We start from the raw sequence: 15902 nt of genomic DNA, 5'->3' as shown, positions 1-15902 counted from the left end.
AATGGAATAAATGGATAAATAGAGCCTTGATGAAGTTAATGATTTTACATATTCAACAAGAAGAAAGCAGTAGAGCAGAGTGGGAAAGTCGCCCCAGCTAAATAGGATTCTATTTCTCATATGTAAAGTAAGGGGGGTTGAACTATACTATTAAGGGGGTACTTAACTTAATTTTGCAAAAAATACAAAAATGCAAATGAATATTTAAAAAGTAAGATAATACTTAACCATCATAGAGGAAACTGGATTAAAAGTTAATTTTGAAAACACATCATTAGAAAACACAGCATTTTAGGTGAGATATGATTTCATTTTACCCAAAGTAGTCTTTCTAGGATATTACTTGTTGTACTTTCTAATTGCTATCACACTATTCTCATCGCCTTGGTGTAATTCCTTGGAAATGTCATGTTTTCCCTTGAACCTCTAAGGCCATTGCTCCATAATAATCAAATTTTGCTGATTTCCCACAGGCGAAGTGATATTGAACAATATGTTAATGCATTATAAACAGGTTAAATGTCTTCCTGCCAACTGTAAGATTTTATTATTAATATTCCCAGAACTGAGGTTAATTGAAAATTAAGTTTATATTATAACTCCATGAGATAAAATTAGAGGTTCTCTTTCCCTAATTATAAAAGTTGCAAATTATTTCTTTGTCTCTCAATGCAGTATTGCTTGCTCACAAAGAGGTACTCTGTTAACATTTGAATTCTGTAAGGACAGAAAAACAGTATCTCACCTCTCTTTGCTCAATATAAGATACTTTTCATTGTACTCCATTCAATACCTAACCTTTGTGATTTTCAGCTTGTACAATTTGCAGCTCAAGGATGGTGAATTTTAAATGCTTTTTACATCAAAAATAATTACTTAAAGGTAAATGATTGAGACTGTTTCACTTTTTAGACCTTCAGCTACTTTCATCTGATGACTATAAAGGGATTAAAACTTTTATGCTAACCCACTGAGCAGTGCTCAAATGTGATTCCTTTGTAGATGGGATAAAGCACTTGGGTGATATTTTCAGATGAATAAAGACATTGACTTAAAAACACAATTGCATAAACATCATGTGGAAGGCACAGGTCTGGGGAGTCAATGCAACACTTCTATTTAACTCCAGTCTTTATATTTATTCTAAAAGAGCTTCACATAAAAAGTCCCTACAGAAAAAGAATTTGCCCAACATTTAGATTTCAGGCTATAGACATAACCATTTCATTTCATCTTGCTTCTCTTTGCTTTTTTATATATATATTTCAGAGTGTGGTTTAATTTTCTTTCATTACTATAATGGATCAGAGTGTGCAGAACAGTGATTGCAGCAAAATTGCATTTTTAAGAAAAGGTCATGCAATTAGCTGATGTATTGATAGAGATAACTATAGCTGGGAGAATCCTCACTAGGTCCATCACAGAAATCCACAGAATAAATGATCAGGACATTTACCCCCCAAAAAGAGATAAAACAAATGCCATAGACATAACTCAGAATGCCGCTCCGAAAAGGCTGGAAGCAAGCCAAAGTTTGAGAACATGTTAGCGATAATGGGAAGACAGGGATGATGAAAGAATAGTGATTTAAAATGGAGTAAGCTGGTTGGACAGGTACATATCTGGTTTACTAAGCCTACTGGGTTTTTGACACAAGTAAGAGTTTTCTAACACAACCAGAGGGTGTTAGAAAAATAAAAACTTGATTCAGAAAACTTTAGTACATCCCAGAGATCTATGATACTTGGTGAGAAAGCCAACAAAATAGAAAAACAAGCTTGGCATGCATTAAAGCCTAGAAAATATTACTGGGTGAAAGTAAATCAGATATGAAAATTAATACTGGACAATGACATTTTAAAAGCTGCATGACGGAATTTAGTACCTCAAAAACAGACTGCAAATTTTGTGATATGAATCTGTTATAGTGCTCCCAACCCCACAGGTGGTATGAAGGAAGGAGAATAAAGGTTGGGGAATGAAATATATTAGAGGGTGAAGGGGGTAGCCTGGCAGGAAAACAGCACAGAACCTAGAGGGGAGGTGGAGTTTGCGTGAGTGATCTCCCAACTCCATATTCCCAAATGGGGCCAACAAAACCGTTGCTATCTACCCAGCAATTTCTTGGGGGGAAAAAAAATCTGTTATAGAGAAAGCTCAATTAATGTATTTAATACTTTAAAGCACTTTAAAGGTTTACCTAAGCTAATGATTGAGCCAATGTAGTCTTCTCAGTCATCAAAAGGAATGCTGGGAAGATGAATGGAATCTTTTCTTGAATGCAAAAGCTAGTTTGGCTGCTTGTGGAGGGTGTTTGACGGATGACTTCATGATTTCATTAAGTGTAGCAGTTAGTTTTTGCTAGCAAATCATCCAAAACTTGCTGGCTAAAACAATAACCAGTTATTTAGCTCGCAATTCTGCAGATCAGTAATTTGGCTGGGTTTAGGTGGGCTTTTTTTTCCCCTTTGTTTTCAGGTTCAGGTTTTCTCTTGCATTTGTGATTAGTTGCTAGGTTGTTGGGGGCTGGCTGATTTGTGATGCCTCTGGCTGGAAAGGCTGGAATGAATTAGAGCTCTTTTCTACATGTCTCTTGCCCTTCAATGGGCTAGAATTGGTTGGCTCACAGGACAAGCCTTCTCTCTTTTGAGAGAAAGAGATAAAGTATGTGGGCTTCTTCAGTCCTAGGCTCAGAACTTACTCTATGTCACTTACGTCACAAAAGCAGTCCAGGTTTAAGAGGTGGAAAACTAGACTCACTTTTTTTTTTTTTCTTTTTAGAGCCGCACTTGTGGCATATGGAAGTTTCCAGGCTAGGTGTCAAATCAGAGCTGCAGCTGCCAGCCTACGCCACAGCCACAGCAACATGGGATCTGAGCTGCGTCTATGACCTACACCACTGCTCACGGCAATGCTGGATCCTAAACCCACTGAGCAAGGTCAGGGATCAAACCTGCATCCCCATGGATTCCAGTCGGGTTTGTTAACTGCTGAGCCCCAAAGGGAACTCCTACACTCACTTTTGATGGAAAGGGAAGAATTTGTGGTCAATATTTTCCCTCTCTCACAATGTGTGTGTGTGTGAGTAGAAACTTCTAAGAATCATGCCAATTCTTTTGTTTCTATGAAGATAACAGGGTGCCACGTTTCTCTATGGTCACTCAAATTCTTTACATATCCTCACTGCCTACTTTATTCCTTACTTCCTATTTTTGCAGTGATAACCCAGTCAGTGTGGCTGGGCTTAATAGTGGTGTCATCTCTTTCCCAGAACTGTGAACAAACTAAATCAAGTTTGGCAGTAAAGGGAGAATTACCTTAAGAAATGGATCTAAATTAGTTTTCCAAAAATAAATCAGGCCTTAGGGGAGTACTAGAAGCTAAACTATGAAGTCCCAGGAAAGCAAGAACTAAAACTCAGGAATGGAGTCACTGCCTAAGGCTGAGGTGAGTAATACTGATAAAAGGCATGTTTTCTACATTCAAAGTCTAGGAAATTAAGTGGACATCATTACTTTACTAATTAGTACAGTATCAAGATAATAATAGCATTTGTTAAGCACTTAACTATGTGGAAGAAAGTAAGCAAAACAATGTACATTTATTCTGAAGGCAATCTTGTCAATAGGCACTATTTTATTTATTATTGAAATTTTACTGTAGTATATAGTTGATTTACAATGTGTTAGTAAAGTGATTTAGTTATATATAAATATCTATAGATAAAAAATTTTCATATACTTTTCCATAGGTTATTACAAAATACTGAATAGAAATCCATGTGCTATATAGTAGGTTCATGTTGGTTATTAATTTTATAAATAGTAGTGTGTATATGTTAACCCCAAACTCCTAATTTATTCCCCCCCCCACACTTTTCCACTTTGTAACCATAAGTTTGTTTTTAAAGTCTGTAAGAATTTCTGTTTTGTAAATAATTTATTTGTATAATTTTTTTGTTTAGATTCTACACAAGTGAGATATGATATTTGTCTCTCTCTGCTGACTTCTTCACATCATAGGATAACCTCTAGGCCCTTTTATGTTGCTGCAAATGGCATTATTTCCTTCTTTTTAATGGCTGAGTAATATTCCAATGTATATATGTACCACATCTTTTTTTTTTTGGCCATTTCTTGGGCCGCTTCTGCAGCATATGGAGGTTCCCAGGCTAGGGGTCAAATCAGAGCTGTAGCCACTGGCCTACACTAGAGCCACAGCAACGCAGGATCCGAGCTACGTCTGTAACCTACACCACAGCTCACAGCAACACCAGATCCTTAACCCACTGAGCAAGGCCATGGATTGAACCTGCAACCTCATGGTTTCTAGTCAGATTCATTAACCACTGAGCCACGAAGGGAACTCCTTTTTTTAATTTATTTATTTATTTTATTTTATTTTATTTTATTTTTTCGCATCTTCTTATCCATTTCTCTGTCCATGGACTTTTAGTTGGCATCCTTGTCTTGGCTATTGTGAAGAGTGCTTCATTTGGGTGAATGTATCTTTTAAAAGTATGGTTTTCTCCAGATAGATGCCCAGGAATGGGACTGCTGGATCATGTGGTAATTCTATTTTTAGTTTTTTGAGGAAACTCCATATTGTTTTCCATGGTGGTTGTATCAATTTACATCCCCACAAATAGTGTAAGAGGGTTCCCTTTTCTTCACACGCTTTCCAACATTTGTTGTTTGTAGACTTATTGATGATGGTCATTCTGACCTGTGTGAGGTAATACTTAATTGCAGTTTTGATTTGCATTTTTCTAATAATTAGTGATGTTGAACACTTTTTCATGTGCTTTTTGAAAACATTCATATGTTTTCTTTGGAGAAATGTATTTTTAGATTATCTGCCCATTTTTTAAAAAATAAGAATTCCGTTTGAAGATTTTTATTTTTTATTATAGTTGATTTATAATGTTCTGTCAAAATTTCTGCTGCGCAGCAAAGTGACCCAGTCACACATATATACACATGCACACACACATTCTTTTTCTCGTGTTATCCTCCATCATGTTCCATCACAAGTGACTAGATAAAATTCCCTGTTCTATGCAGCAGGATCCCATTGCTTACCACTCCAAATAAAATAGCTTGCATCTACTAATCCCAAACACCCAGCCCATCCCACTCCCCCTGCCTTCCCTTTGGCAACTATAAGTCTATTTTCCAGGTCTATGAGTTTGTTTCTTTTCTGTAGATTGGTTCATTTGTGCCATATGTTAGATTCCAGATATGTGATATTATATGGTGTCTTTCATTTCTGACTTACTTCACTTAGTATGAGAATCTCTCATTCTATCCATGTGCTGCAAATGGCATTATTTTGTTCTTATTAATGACAGAGTAGTATTCCATTGTGTATATATATCACATCTTCTTAATCCATTCATCTGTCAATGGACATTTAGGTTATTTCCATGTTTGGCTATTGTGAATAGTGCTTCAATGAACATAGGAGTGCATGCATTTTTTCCAAGGAACGTTTTGTCTGGATATATGCCCAGGAGTGGGATTGCTGGATCATATTGTACTTCTATGTTTAGTTTTCTGAGGTACCTCCATACTATTTTCCATAGTGGTTGTACCAATTGACATTCCCACCAACAGCATAGGAGGGTACCCTTTTCTCTACACACCCTCCAGCATTTGTTATTTGTTGACTTGTTAGCGATAGCCATTCTGACTGGTGTGAAGTGATACCTCACAGTAGTTTGGATTTGAATTTCTCTAATAATTAGTGATGTTGAGCGTTTTTTCATGTGCCTGTTTGTCATCTGTTTGTATTCTTTGGAGAGATATCTATTTAGATCTTCTGGCCATTTTTTAATTGGGTGGGTTTTTTTTTTGCTGTTGAGTTGTATGAATTGTTTGTATATTTTGGAAATGGGGCCCTTATTGGTTGTATCATTTGCAAAGTTTTTCTCCAATTCTGTGGGTTGTCTTTTCAGTTTTTTTTAATTGTTTTCTCTACTGTGCAAAAGCTTTTAAGTTAATTAGGTCCCACTTGTTTATATTTGTTTTTATTTTTATTGCGCTAGGAGGTGAATCCAAAAAGATATTGCTGATTTACATCAGAAAACATTCCGCCTATGTTTTCCTCTATGAGTTTTATAGTATCTTGTCTTACATTGTGGTCTTTAATCCATGTTGAGTTAATTTGTGTATGGTATTAAGAGACTGTTCTGATTTCATGCTGTCACATGTAGTTGTCCAGTTTTCCCTGCATTACTTATTGAAGATACTGTCTATTCCCTACTATAGTTTCTTGACTCCTTTGTCCTAGATTAATTGACCATAGCTGTCTAGGTTTTGCCTGGGCTTTGTATTAAGTTCCCTTGATCTACATTTCTGTTTTTGTGCCAGTACCATACATTTCTGATGACTGTACTTTATGGTATAATCTGGAGTCAGGGAGCCTGATTCCTCCAGCTGTTTTTCTTTTTCAAGATGGCTTTGTCTATTCAGGGCCTCTTGTGTTTCCATACAGATTTTACAATTTTTTGTTCTAGTACTGTGAAAAATGCCATTGGTAATTTGAGAGGGATTACATTGAATCTGTAGATTGCCTTGGGTAGTATAATCATTTTGACACTCATGATTCTTTCAATCCAAGAACATGATATATCTTTCCATCCATTTGTGTCATCTTCAGTTTCTTTCACATCAGCATCTTACAATGTTTGGAGTACAGGGCTTTTGCCTCCTCAAGTAGGTTTATTCCCATGCTAGGGGTCAAATTTGAGCTAAAGCTGCTGGCCTATGCTACAGCCACAGCATCACATGATCCAAGCCTCATCTGCGACCTACACTGCAGCTCATGGCAACACCAGATCCATAACCCACTGAGCAAGGCCAGGGATTGAACCCACATACTCATGGATACTAGTTGGGTTCATTGCTGCTAAGCCATGATGGGAACTTGGTATTTTATTTTCTTTTTGATGGAATGGTAAATGGCATTTCTTCCTTAATTTCTATTGCAAATCACCTTTTGTTGTGAGTAAATAGGAATGCAAGAAATTTCTGTGTATTAATTTTGTATCCTGTGATTCTACTGAATTCATTGATGAGCACTAGTAGTTTCCTGGTAGCATTGTTAGGATGTTCTGTGTATAGTATTATGCTATCTGCAAACAGTGACATTTTACTTCTTTTCTTCCAATTTGGATTCGTTTTATTTCTTCTTCTTCTCCAATTGCTGTGGCTAGAGCTTCCAAATCTTGTATTGAATAAAAACAGTGAGAATGGACACCCTTGTCTTGTTCCTGATCTTAGCAGGAATTCTTTCAGCTTTTCATCATTGATACTGATGTTACGTATGGCTTTCTTCTGTGTGACCTTTATTATTGTGAGGAAGGTTCCCTCTATGCCCACTTTGTGAAGAGTTTTTATCATAAATGCATGTTGAATTTTGTCAAAATCTTTTTCTGCATCTCTTGAGATGACCATATGGTTTTATTCTTCAGTTTGTAAATGTAGCGTATCACACTGTTTGATTTGTGGATTTTGAAAAGTCCTTGCACCTCTGGGATAAATCCCACTTGATCATGGTATATGATCCCTTTAATGTATTGTTGAATTTTGCTAGTATTTTGTTGAGGTATTTTTTCTTATATTAGTGATATTGCCCTGTAATTTTCTGTTTTTGTGGTATCTTTGTCTGGTTTTGGTATCAGGGTAATGGTGGCCTCATAGAATGAACTTGGAGTGTTCCTTCCTTGCAGTTTTTTTTGGAATAGTTTCAGAATGATAGGTGTTAACTCCCCTCTAAATATTTGATAGAATTTGCCTGTGAAGCCATCTGGTCCTGGACTTTTGTTTATTAGAAGTTTTTAAATCACAGTTTCAATTTCAGTAATTGTGATTGGTGTTTTCATAATTTCTATTTCTTCCTGGTTCAGTCATGGAAGATTACACCATTGTAAGAATCTGTCCATTTCCTCTAGGTTGTCCATTTTATTAGCATATCATTGCTTGTAGTAATCTCTTATGAGTTTTTGTATTCCTGCCTGTGATGTTTAATGTAACATTTTTATCTTTTTTTTTTTTTTTTTTTGCTTTTTAGGGCCTTACTTGTGGGCATATGGAAGTTCCCAGACTAGGGGCTGAATCAGAGCTACAGCTGTCAGGCCGTTCCACAACCACAGCAACTTAGGGTTTGAGCTGCATCTGTGATCTACACCACAGCTCATGGCAATGCCAGATCCTTAACCCAGTGAGTGAGGCCAGGGATTGAACTGCATCCTCATAGATCCTAGTCAGGTTTGTTACCACTGAGCCACAATGGGAACTCCCTATCATTTCTAATTTTATTGATTTGAGCCCTCTCCCTTTTTTACTTGATGAGTCTGGATAAAGTTTTATCAATTTAGCTGATCTTTGCAAAGAACCAGTTTTTATTTTCTATTGTTTTCTTCATCCCTATTTATTTCTGCTCTGATCTTTATGATTTCTTTCCTCTACTAACTTTGGGTTTTGTTTATCTTTGTTTCTCTAGTTGCTTTAGGCGTAGAGTTAGGTTGTTTGAGATTTTTCTAGTTCCTGGGATAAGACTGTATTGGAATAAATTTCCCTCTTAGAACTGATTTTGCTGTATCCTATAGGTTTTAGATCATCATATTTTCAGTGTCATTTGTCTCTAGGTATTTTTTGCTTTCCTTTTTCATTTCTTCCATGATCCATTGGTTGTTTAGTATAATATTGTTTATCCTCCATGTTTGTGTTTTTCACATTTTTTTTCTTGTAATCGATTTCCAATCTCATAGTATTGTGGTCAGAAAAAAGATGCTTGATAAAATTTCAGTTTTTAAAAATATACCAAGGCTTGATTTTTTGGTCCCACATGTGAACTATCCTGGAAAATGTGCAATAGTCACTTAGGAAGAAAATATATTCTGCTGATTTCAGATAGAATATTCTATAAATATCAATTAAGTCCATCTGGTCTAATATGTCATTTAAGGCCTATGTTTCCTTATTGCTTTTCTGTCTGGATAATCTTTCTATTGCTGTAAGTTAGGTGTTAACTTTCCCCACTATTATTGTGTTATTGTCGATTTCTCCTTTAGTGGCTTTTAGCAGTTGACTTATATAGTGAGGTACTCCTATGTTATGTGCATATATATATTTACAGTTGTTATAAGCTTCTTCTCAAATTGATTCATTGATCGTTATGTAGTTTCCTTCTTTGTGTTTTGTACCAGTATCTATTTTGAAGTCTATTTTGTTAGATATGAGTATTGCTACTCCAGCTTTTTTTTTTCCATTTTCACAGAATACCATATTCCATCCCCTCATTTTCAGTCTATATATGTTCCTAGATCTAAAGTGGGTCTCTGTAGACAGCACATGGACATGTCTTGCTTTTGTATCCATTCTATTAGTCCTTGTCTTTTGGTCAAAGCATTTAATCCATTTACCTTTAAGGTAATTCTTGATAAGTATGTACTTATTGCCATTTTGTTAATTGTTTTGGATTTGTTTTTGTGGGTCTTTTTTCTTCCCTTTCTCTTTTGTTCTCTTGTGGTTTGATGGCTATCTTTAGTGTTGTTTTAGATTACTTTTTGTGTGTATGTTTGTATTGTGTATTTGATTTGCAGGTACTGTGAGTTTCTGATATAGCACTGTATATCACTGCTGTTATCACACAAGATTTTTTTAAGCTGCTGGTTTCTTAATTTCCAATGCATTCCCAATATCCTGCTCACAATACATCTGGTGTGTATATCCAGTAGAAAACCCAAAATCTACAATCATTTTAGAATTTTTTTGTTTTGTTTTGTTTTGTTTTCTGGGTTAAAACCTTGTCTGTTGAACTCCCTCTGGCAACTTCCTCTCCTGCCTAGGCTTTCAGAACCCTCAAGATCTAGCTAGGAAAAGATCTGGACAAAGAATAGCCTATATTTGGATATTCAGGAATATGAATGGTTAGACCTTTCTTATGTGAAAGGAAAGAAGTGCCTGATAAGAGAGCCAATGGACTGTATACAGATTATCTTTTTTTGTTTTTGTTTTTTACATTGTAATCAACACCAGTGACCAAGGACATAAATGTTAATGATTTTCCTTTAATGAAGCCATCCAATCAGTACTCTTGCATTCAGAATAGTACAATGATTAAACTACTATAACATATGCATATATGAATATTTGAAAACACTCAATTTAGGAAGAAAAGTAGCCAATGTAATACTGTATAATGAAAAAAAAAACATCATCTTTCTTTTTTATAAGATTTATTGCCAAGCATTTTTTTTTTCAGAGATTTTCTAAAATTCATTAACTCCACTTGCAGAGATACAATATGGTCCCCTCATCTGATATTTATACCTCTGCTAATTAAATCATATGCTTCTTTTGCAATGCTGATTTTTGAGATCAAGGGGTACATTTTGAGTCAGTCTACCTTAACAGATTGCTTCAGACAGCAGTCTATCACATTAGGTTTAAGAAAATAGCCATTCTAACTTACAATATGTTTTACTGAGGAGCAGCAATCTAATTCACATCGATTTTGAGTAAACCTTTACATACCCATCTGCTCCATTTTAAGCTGGGTTTGTATAAATCAATGCATCTCTAGCATCAACATGCACTCAGTAATCAATGGGTAGGGAAAATCATTATTTACTGCTCAGTAATTGTGTTTACATTCAAATAAAATAAAATAAAATGTGCAAGGCCATTCTGGAGAAAGAACAAGTGACCCATGAATCACAAGCAGATTGTCTCCCTTTAGTTTGTCAAATGAAGCAGAATACTTGAGGCATTTCACCAGGAAAGTAAGGAGAAAGTCCTGAGTCTCAACTTTGCCTAGTTTTAGTCCTCAAACACTGAGGCAGTTGTCAACATTTTCATGATCTTTTCATCCTAGGAACCCTCCAGTTGGTAAACAGTAGTTCTAGCCACCATGGCTCTGGACATCAGTCCTCTTTGCTGGATTATGATCAGCTCCAGTGCTAATCTAGTCTCTGCCCACCTGCTCATGCTTGGCTCTGTAATTATCCCCCTTGTCATTTGAACTTGGAGTATATCATCAGTCTCTCTAGTGTTTGAATCTTAGTCTTCCCTAGCGGATTATAGTTTGGATTCATCTCACTCATGCTCTGTGTTCAAGACCTCCTTGAACAGAATACCTAATCTAGTTCCAACTCCATTTGAGCTCTCATCTCTGGTACCACCAGCTATCTGATTGCTGCCTCAGTGCCACTGTGAAAGGTGGGAAGAAGAGTCAATCAACGGCAATAGAAATAGAAATAAATGCAGTACCTTGTCATTCTGATTCTCCACACTTTAGTAAGGCAAGCTTAAAAGCAGCAGACAGAACAGCCCAGGTTTCTGCCTCACAGCACAACTGAACAGATGGGCTGCGATGAAATTGCCCATCAAAATTTGTTTTGTCCCATTTTATTACAGTTATTCAGGCAAGGAATGTAGGCTGAACAAGGAATGGCTGAAAATAGGTTCTGTTTTTAGTGAATTTCAGTGAGTTAAAAAATTTATAGTACCATCAATGCAGGCCACGCATTTCTTTCATTGTAGCTTCTTGTAGACTTAAAAATGCTGAAAGATTGCTCTTGGCAGGTATCTAAGTATTAAAGTTAGATGTATAAAACTTGAACAATGCAAAGAAAATGGGCAAGCCCTTTGTTAAAAGTTCACACAAATTTGAGACTCAAATAAACAAATGAGCATATATTTTTAAAAAGGTAAGATTTTTTTTTTAATCCTGAAAAGAAAAAAAAAGCAAGTAAATAAAATCAAAATAGCACCAGTTATGATTCTTACTTATAGTCTTGTTTAACCTTTTCCCATTGTTTTTAATAGGTTGTTATATTGCATGGAAATGTTGAATTAAGTGATTTTGAACCTAGAATTTTTTTTAATATTTCAAGGCACTATAAAGTTTTACATAAAAGTGAACATAACTCTATGGATGCATATAGAATTGGCTTAGCATTATAAGTGACCTCTCAGTTTTCTATCTTTAATCAAAGTGTCTAGTAAAAGATAACCAATTTTGGGTTCACATAATGAAGAATAGAGAAAAACACTTTTAACATACCAAAATTTAACTAAAATAGATTAACTTATGAAAAAAAATCACAGATTTTTTAAAAAGGAATGATCCTCTAAAAGAAATGAGGAATGAAAAATAATATCAAAGATAACTGGATCACTGTTACATGGTAGCAAAACTTGCTGTTTGAAAGAGTCTCTTTCTTTCTTTTAATGCATATATTTAGAACATCATATAATTTGTGTCAGAGCACAGTACATCAGAGAATGATTTTAAGAAGTCAAGTATTCCTTAGCAATATGCAAAAACATTCACATCTTACAGAAATATTTTCAGTTAGTAAGGGCATTAGCCCACTCAAAGCTCAGATATACTCAAAATTTATTGAGGTTAAGTTGGAACCTCATTTTGGCGGATCAAAGGATAATAGGTAAATTCAAATTTAAAAAGTTAAAATATTTGTAATAAATTTTAGTCAATTAATTAGCAGACTATTTTATGAGGCCCATTTGAATATAACAGAGCTGCATACTGTCATTTTTTATCCTTTATATGGCACATACTAAAAGACTGATGAAATCTTCCTCCTCCTGCCATCACTCCAGCTGAATATCAAATGTGACTGATACTGGGGCCTTAGAAAGTATCCTGACCATCCCGCTGAATGACCAACTATACCAAAATGTATCTTTGTTACAGGTGGGAACATGGAAGACTAGAGTATTTAAATAGGTTCCCCAATGTTACAGACAATATAAAGTCCAGTTTTTCTCCAAATGTTCTTCACCAAAGCACAGTGTCTCATAATTGCCTCCTGAGAGTGACTAAACCCAGCTAACTAAAGAACCTGCATTCATTAAATATCAGAAGCAGCCTACTTCCTACCTTGAACATGTAGCCAAATGAGAAACCAGGAATAGACTTGGGATCCCAAGGTTGACAGTAAACTCTAATAAGCTTACAAGAATTCAGATGGATTATTAAACCAAAGCTAGCACTCTTATCAGTAATACAGGAAGAACAAAAAATACTAATGGTAGAAAATGCATTGCCAAAAATAAAGCAAGAGTGTTATGACACATGTTTTACTCTCCCATAGAGTTAAAAGCTATGAAGAATCTTAGAGGTCAATTTATACTTTTAATATGGAAATTAAACAATTGACTTGGACTAAGAAAATACATACTCAAAACTGTATTTCAAAAAAGATATAAAGGCAATTAGAAGGTAGATCCAATTTATCTAATTTCCAGTACAATGTTCTTTTCAACATACTGTCTGGGTCTCCACACCTTTCTTTACTTTCAGTCAGCCTCCAGGTTAATAAAAACAGATATTGTCAAATATATAGATCATTTAAGACTACCAAAAGCTTTTCATAAACAGAGATACATGTACCACTAGTGGAAAAAATAAGTCTTTTAGGTGGTATATGCATACCAATTTACATCTTAATAGGTAAGTTTATAAGGCTCAGTTATGAGGAGATTTAAAATAAATTTTAAAAAAAGTAAGTATAGATTAGGATATGGCAAAAGTAATAAAAGAGATAAATTAGGGACAGAGGCTTGGAAAATACTGATTTAAAGTGGGGTATATTATACATATAAAATTGAGAAGAGTGTTTATTTACCAAAAGTCATACCAGTGATGAGGTTTCCTATATAAAATAGTTTAGTGTTAAGTGATATATCTTACATAAATATGAAATGAGTTAGAATACTCCATGATATCTACCCTATAAAATTTCCTCAAAAGAATTTATTTCTGTTGTATTGCTTTATTGCATTATTGATTTCAAGAACTGATTAAAAAGCACTTTTCCCATGGGTCTATATTTCTCACAAAAATCTAATCTAAACAGACTGAAAACTCGCAATTTTTAGGCCCTTAAGTGACATACAGAATTTTAGAGTCTGAGTTTAGAAAATCAGAATAATAGACCAGAGACACATTTCTTCATTTACTCCCAAAGACTGCTAAGAAAAATCTACTTAATAGTAGTTAAATTTACTTAATAGCAGAAAGCTAATGGGAAAATCTGTAGATAACCTTGTCGAAAACAAAGCAAACTGGTTTTAAACCAATTCTGAGAAGGTTTGCTCACAAATAATAATTGAATGATGATCAAAGAGAAATTAGAAATTGTGTTTAGTAGAGATTTAGTGAACAATATCAGACCTCAGTGAAGTTCAGTTGAGATATCTGAAACCATTTTAATTCCAAGGGGAAAGTGATGATAAACAGGAATATTTGAGAAACAACCTTATTCTATTCCCAGTAAAACAACTGGCAATGAAAGATATTGGCAGGAAGAAAGGCAGAAAGACTCTTATCACTAACCATGGAAATTTTAAATACTTTCTTTGGTCTGCTGGTAGCAAGGTGAAAATGTGACCTCGGAGTCCATTATCAAAGACAATTTAACCTTAGAACATAGTGTCTAACATTCTAGAACATTATGAAATAATTTTGCTTGAAGAAAATACTCATTTTAATGCAGTCACTCAGACTAAAAGCTGTCTTGTGGATGCTGTGAGATTTTATTATTACATTTATAAATAAACTCTGTGGTTACTACTTAAGCATATCAGCAATAATAAAAATGAACAAACTTTTCACAGTTCTATAATAAACTTTTATTATATCATATATTTGTTTTATGTTTGTTTTTCAGTTATATTATTTCACATATGATTTTAAAAGACTGATTGCACTGCAATATGTAATATAAATTCTGAGGTGTCATCCACCAAAGTTGGAAATATATTTCCTAAAGACAAATTTGAACCAGTGACAGAGTTGCAATTCATGTCGCATGGTTTAAGAAAAACTACATTTGCCTAATGAGAGCCAATAATCACAGTATCTAAGCAATAGAAAAGATTAAAACTGTCAACATCTGTCATAGTGATGAAGGTTCAAGGAATTTGGGGCCCTCATTTATAGTCCCCCTGACATATGCCAAACATCTATCAGGTACCTAGATTTAAACATGTCTCATTCAAAACCCTGGGTTTTCCCATCAACTTCATTAGGAATATATGGCATCTTCTCTAAGAAGATTAATTTATTGGCCTTGTTAGTTATTTTCACTTTCACTATTAAGTCCATAGACAACAGTTAGTTATCTCAGGAGTTATCACAGTACAGAGCTGAATAAGAAACAGCCCAGACACACATGAACATTTCAGGAATCAGCATTACATCTCTGTAATAAGAAATCTCTTGTTCCATTCCTATAGAGAAATCACGTTACATTCAATCTTTGAAAAGTTTTACATTTTTTTAAAATATATGGAACACTTCAAAAATTTAGTCATCTATGTTCAGGGACCATTCTAATCTTCTCTGTATCATTGTATCATTCCAGTTTTGTATGTGTTCTGCTGAAGTGAGCACAGGCTTTACATGTTTTATTACTTTGAATTATGTTTAAATAATTAAAGTGTATCTTATTAGGAACTTTTAAAGAATCGCTACCTTCAAGGAAAATATTTGAAACATTAAATTTTCCTAGGATGTCCAATTGATTAATAACAAAACTAGTTAAATTTTTAGATATATAGACACTTAAGAGAAACAAAAACTGAGTTATTTTATAAAAGTATTCATACAAAGTGAATATTCTTTGCCAGTTCCTGCTATAACTTCCAACAGTGTAAAATAGCAAATTATTTTTGAATGGACTATTAAAATAATAGGACCTACTCTACCCAACACAGTCTTGAAAAAGAACCAGTTTAGAAGATTTAAACTACCTGGTTTTGAAGTTCCCATCATGGCTAAGTGGGTTAAGAAACCATCTAGTATCCATGAGGATGGGGGTTTGATCCCTGGCTTTGCTGAGCCATGATGGGAACTCCTCATTTATT

The 15902-nt window shown here is 34.7% G+C and overlaps 1 protein-coding gene and 1 non-coding gene across 2 annotated transcripts in view; both read right to left on the bottom strand.

Moving 5' to 3' along the window:
• The window catches only part of GALNT13 (polypeptide N-acetylgalactosaminyltransferase 13), a 584203-nt gene that overhangs the window by 100270 nt on the left and 468031 nt on the right, over nt 1-15902 (bottom strand). The gene's annotated exons all lie outside the window — the stretch shown is intronic.
• LOC125123777 (U6 spliceosomal RNA) lies at nt 15319-15429 on the bottom strand. The gene has a single exon (XR_007134156.1). It is a non-coding gene; the product is annotated as a U6 spliceosomal RNA (small nuclear RNA).

This window comes from Phacochoerus africanus, chromosome 3 (assembly GCF_016906955.1).
Source record: "Phacochoerus africanus isolate WHEZ1 chromosome 3, ROS_Pafr_v1, whole genome shotgun sequence".
In the NCBI taxonomy this organism is placed as follows: domain Eukaryota; kingdom Metazoa; phylum Chordata; class Mammalia; order Artiodactyla; family Suidae; genus Phacochoerus; species Phacochoerus africanus.
The sequence above is the reverse complement of the archived record's forward strand: the minus strand, read 5'-3'. Positions and strand labels throughout refer to the sequence as shown.